Genomic DNA, 5327 nt, shown 5'->3' with positions numbered 1-5327 from the left:
TTTGCCAACTTTGATGGGTATTTAAAATTTGCCAAGTGTCTTATTACTGTAGAAATTCTAGGTTGCTTAGTTGATTTTGTTTTCGATTTAAACTACTACTTGGAATGGTGTCTTCATCCTAAAAAGAAAAGAAGATGGTCTATATGATCAGTTTAAGTAAAATGTCTTTGTTATGTCTGTTTTCTTTCAAGCATATGTTTAAGTGACCAGTTTGTGAAAGTGTCTCCTTTTGGTTCCCATCGTTATATGGGAATATGGTTACTGTTTCAGCACTTGTCAAATTTTAGTTTATTTTTCTTTTGATTATGTACTCATGTCAAAGAGTCTTTTAGTGTGTTTGGATTTTGAACGTGCTAACTTCGAAATGGTAGTTTCTTATATTGATTTCATCTGTCACTAAGTAGGTTTGTATATGTATTATTCTTTATCTTAATCTTTGTAGTCTTTTCTTGCATGAACTCTCTTGATTGAGTCCATCGGACACCATATATCCTCCCTCGCATTTCAAAAGGGGACCACGAGGGTCCCAAATATTCTGTATTGAAGTCAAGCCCCCATAAAAAAGACGTATAGGTCTCGATTTGAAAGGATTCGGACAGATCAAGAAGCTGAAGAAATTGGACTCAAGAGTCCAACTTTTTAGAGTGTCGTATTTTGTTATCTTTGGGCCTAAGCCCTTGTTATCGTTTCTTTTCTGTATTTATTATTTATTGTTGTATGATTAGTCTAGTACATGTACAAAATGAATTGGGTCCAAATACCGGTCCAGGCGGACATAAATCGGATTTGGACCCAATTCTCTCTCTTCCTCTCTTTTACTTTACTGTTTTTTTACCTGTCGTTAATTATCGTTAGTTTTAGGGTTAATGAATTAGAATCCCCACAAGACGTCGCCTCGTTTTAATCGCTTAATTAAATCAATCAAAAAATAAATGAATTTAAAATAAATTTTACAAGTCAAAGTCTCAATTAGATAGTAAAATTAACACTTCACTTTTCAAACAACTCTAAATATTTCTTTTATCTCAAAATAAGTTAAATATTTTAGCCAAACAAGTTAGTTGTTGAAAAATCGTATTAACAGATATTTTAGGTGCCTTAAACACCTTCCTAAAATATAAATAAGAATCCTCGAACCCCCTTTAAAGATTTCACTAGGTTTCCTGTTTAAATCATTTGAAAACTAAGTTTTCTTGATCTTTCTTTAAAAATTAGGTGGGGACTCTAAAAAAGTCTAAAACCAATAAAAAAATTTCCTTTTAAATAAAACAGTATCTCGTAACAAAATACTACAATTTGAAGTACACTTGCATCAATAATCAAAATAAACTAGTTGAGATAGAAAAATATTTTTAAACTATGTGAAATGAATGAAAATATATCTCCACTTAATCGTTGAATCATAAATATTGTTGTTGTCAATAGTTTGATCCAAAAAAAATTTATAGTTACTTAATATAAAAAATCTTAGTTTTCAAATAATTTTTTTTTCTTATATCTTTTTCTAATGATAATTTTTTTAAATTAGAAAATACTTACCATACTTCAATCCGAAAAAAGATTAAGAAATTAAAATACTTTCTATTTTATAAAAATATATACTAGCAAAAGTTGACTGTGATTAACATTTATCTAGGGTACTTGATACGTGAGATACGTGTATTCGGTGTGATGCAACTTAAATACAAGAGCAAGATAAGAGAGTGTGGGGTAAAATGGGAGAAAGGCGAGGGCGCGAGATTTGTCAATATATCCATATACATGTGAATCCACTTGAATATAGTGTATCTAAAATAAATTATACATAATTTTGAGTCCATGTAGCTCGAGATACATTTATCTAGACACACCATAATTCGGTAAAATTCATACTTTTACAAAATAGTATGTATCAAGTAATTAGCTTATACGCTAGTGAAATTTCTGTAATTTATCCTTTAATAAATTGTTTTAACCCGTGGGCTTATCTGATCCGACCTCAATCAAGTCTCAAAGGTGAAAGACATATAGACAGACTTATAAGCCCTACTTTTAGATGTACTTGAAAAATTCTATCCCAACCTACCATAATAACATATTGAAGTGAACCAACCTCATGGGCTAAGCGTATTCTGACGGCTCTACATATAACTAAATAAGTGTCTAAAAAAGAAATGTCTACATTTTTTTCTTTTTGGTTTTCCACCGGTGTCCGGAGCCCACATTGGAGCTCCAACTAAATTCGAATCGCGCACTGCAGGGCTCATTCGGGGGTGGCGCTCCCAACAGAATTGTTTCCATACCTAGGGCTCGAATAAACCTCTGGTTAAGAGTGAAGAACTCCCACCAGTGCATCACAACCCATGTTGGTGAAATGTCTACATATAACTAAATCGTGTCTAATAATTGTATCAAAACCTTACTTTAATAACGAATTAAGTTGAACCGATCTCATGGGCTAATCCCATTTTAACAGCTCTACATATAAATAAATAAGTGTCCACAAAGGAAATAAAAAAACTGAGGGTGCTAGCAAGTGAGGCCAAAGCGACCACAATGTCCATATTTGTATTAAGTCAGTTTAAGCAATTTGATTAGTTCCACCTGGTAATTGCTACGTCCATCAAATGCTTGAACAAATGGAGAGTATTAGAATGTCTTAGGATTATAATCCTAGATTAACTTGATTTTTAACCAAAAATATATTTTTTTAATGCAACTCTTTATTCATACTTAACAGTTAACACACTACCTTTATAATGAATAGGTACTCTACTTATACTATTATAGGTGTATATTTTCAAGACGTCCATCAACTGAAAAATGTAAAAGAGTGCATTAATTTAAACCTCATACACTTGCTCAAATTTCAAGATACAAATTGAAGTTATATTTGATTTTTTAAAAGGCGAAATGGTTTGGTGGACCTTTATACTTGTATCAGTTTGTATTTTGAACCCTTCTATTTATTCCTTTGTCATCTGGACCTTAAACTCAATTAAAATGAGACTTTTGAGCCCTTACAATAATGTGTGTATCCCACTCTCCATTATATAATTTACATTTCATATCCACGTTAGATATATTAATGCCACGTCATAATCATTTAATAACTATTTTAAAAATTATTAACCAAAATTATTTTATAAAATGTAAAATAATAACATTTTAATTTATTATTGGCATTTCTATTTCTCCTTATTTTTACTATTTCACAACCAAAAGAAAGTCAACTCCGCCGGGTCATCGTCATTTTTGCCGGCGAAATCACATATACTTTCTTCCTCACCCGTCTTCATCTCAGATGCACACCATCACTATTTTTCTTTTCTCCTCCAACCTTCACAGTAACAACAACATGAAGATGGATATTGGTGGCATTACTCCGATGATCTCCACTCCGATCATTTCTAGAATATTGCCGCCATCCATTTTTCGATCGCCGGCTGCTGGTGGGTTTTGGGAGTGTTGAAGCTTTTCAAGGTTTGTTTGGAAATTGTTTGGAAAATCTCAACAGAAACAGAAATTTGGCGTAACTAACCACCACACATTAGATCTGGTCACACATGACCAGATCTGGCCAAAAATATTTTCGTAATCCAACGCCGACTATTTTCACACTCTGAATTGCCTATAAATACGATTTCACACCAATATATGTCATGAAACTCGTCGAACTTTACTCAAATTTTGCCTGAAATTTTCTTGAGTTATCAAAATAGATTGAAAAAGAAATGTTTAAGGGATTAGAAGGAGACTTGGAGGAGATTTCTTGTGTTATCGAAGAAGATATCCAAAAATTGCAAGCGAAAGAGATTAGAAGAAGACAAGTTAAAGGGATTACACAAATCGTATTTGATATTTTATGGTTATACTATCGCACAATAATTTATTTGTACCCCAATGACATTAAATCTTGATTTATGGACTATCAGTCCAAAAAGTCACTTTTCTAAGTGAAACAAAATATACTTGAATTATGCATTTTATTTGGCCAATCATTTATCTGTCCCACTCTATGACAGATTTGAATTCAAGATCCTCGTCATAATTTATATTATTGAATGCTGCCTCATATCAAAAATACCGTCGACGGTCTGTTATTATCGATTCCAACAAGACATAACTTATCGAGATCTCTTCATTTTTCAGGTACCTGAACCTTTTCCGAGGTTTTAAGAAGTGTTATGTCAATGTGTTCTTTTATAGCACTTGCCTCATTATCATGACCATATTGATCATCTGCTCCTTCTTTCTTCAAGAAATTTTATATTTGGAACCGATTGGTCTATTACGCTTCCGACATATCATAAACTTTGTCCTTCAAGGACTTTACGATGGAGCATTTACAGCTGAATTATATCATAGGGTCACTACATTCATCTGGCAATTGATTTGCAACATTATGCAAATGAATTATCCCTTGAACATTAAGTTCACATATTTATTTAACGAGGATCTAGATAATTCATAATTAACTCTTAGCTGTCAAAATCATCTCTCCCCCTAATGTTAGAAAATCTAACATTCATCCCAACCTTATTTGGCAATTCATCTTTGTGCATGGTGGAGCAATTAAAATCATAACCTCACATTCAACATTTTAGATGAAAATTATATGGTTTTTTATCCTGAACCAATTTTAATGGGGAAACCTTGTTAGCTTGATGCATACGTGTGTCGCTACATGTTAAATAAATTTATATCATACCAAATTTTATTTGAGAGTTTTTTTCTTAGAACCATGATTTAGCTATAATTTGAGGCATACATTTTTTGCTAAATCAACTAGCATTATCAATATAATTTCATAATTTTGAATTGTGCTCTTAATTTAACAATTCGAGCAAACAACCTTACAAACACCAATTTGTAAGTTGACAACAAAACACATGTGATCATCGCATAGATGCATCTATCATATAGTTGCAAATGATTCACATGGCAGGTGAATGGGCTCATATTCACCTTTTTATATGTTTCAAAAACTTCAGGGGATTACAATCTCAACCTTAGCTGGTACAATGAAAACAAGCAACACAAGAGAATTCTTGAAGAATCTTTTATTTCTTCATTATATAAGCCACATAAATTCTCAATTATATTTGCATCACATCCAAACCATGATGGTCAACTGGTCATGCCAACTGATCTTTATTTCAGTACACATATAATTTACTTTTGCATGTGATTTCATCAGCATGTTCATGTTTGTCAGCAACAAACAAGAGAAGAAGTGGGGTAATCTTTTATATAAATATTTATAACCCTCTTCGATTGTAGTGATTTATAGTCTCCATATTTATTTTCAATTCATCCGAAACTTAAAAGGTTTCTTTTGAGACTTA

The sequence above is a fragment of the Solanum pennellii genome, chromosome 10 (genome assembly GCF_001406875.1).
Source record: "Solanum pennellii chromosome 10, SPENNV200".
Lineage (NCBI taxonomy): Eukaryota > Viridiplantae > Streptophyta > Magnoliopsida > Solanales > Solanaceae > Solanum > Solanum pennellii.
This window is presented reverse-complemented; position numbering follows the sequence as displayed.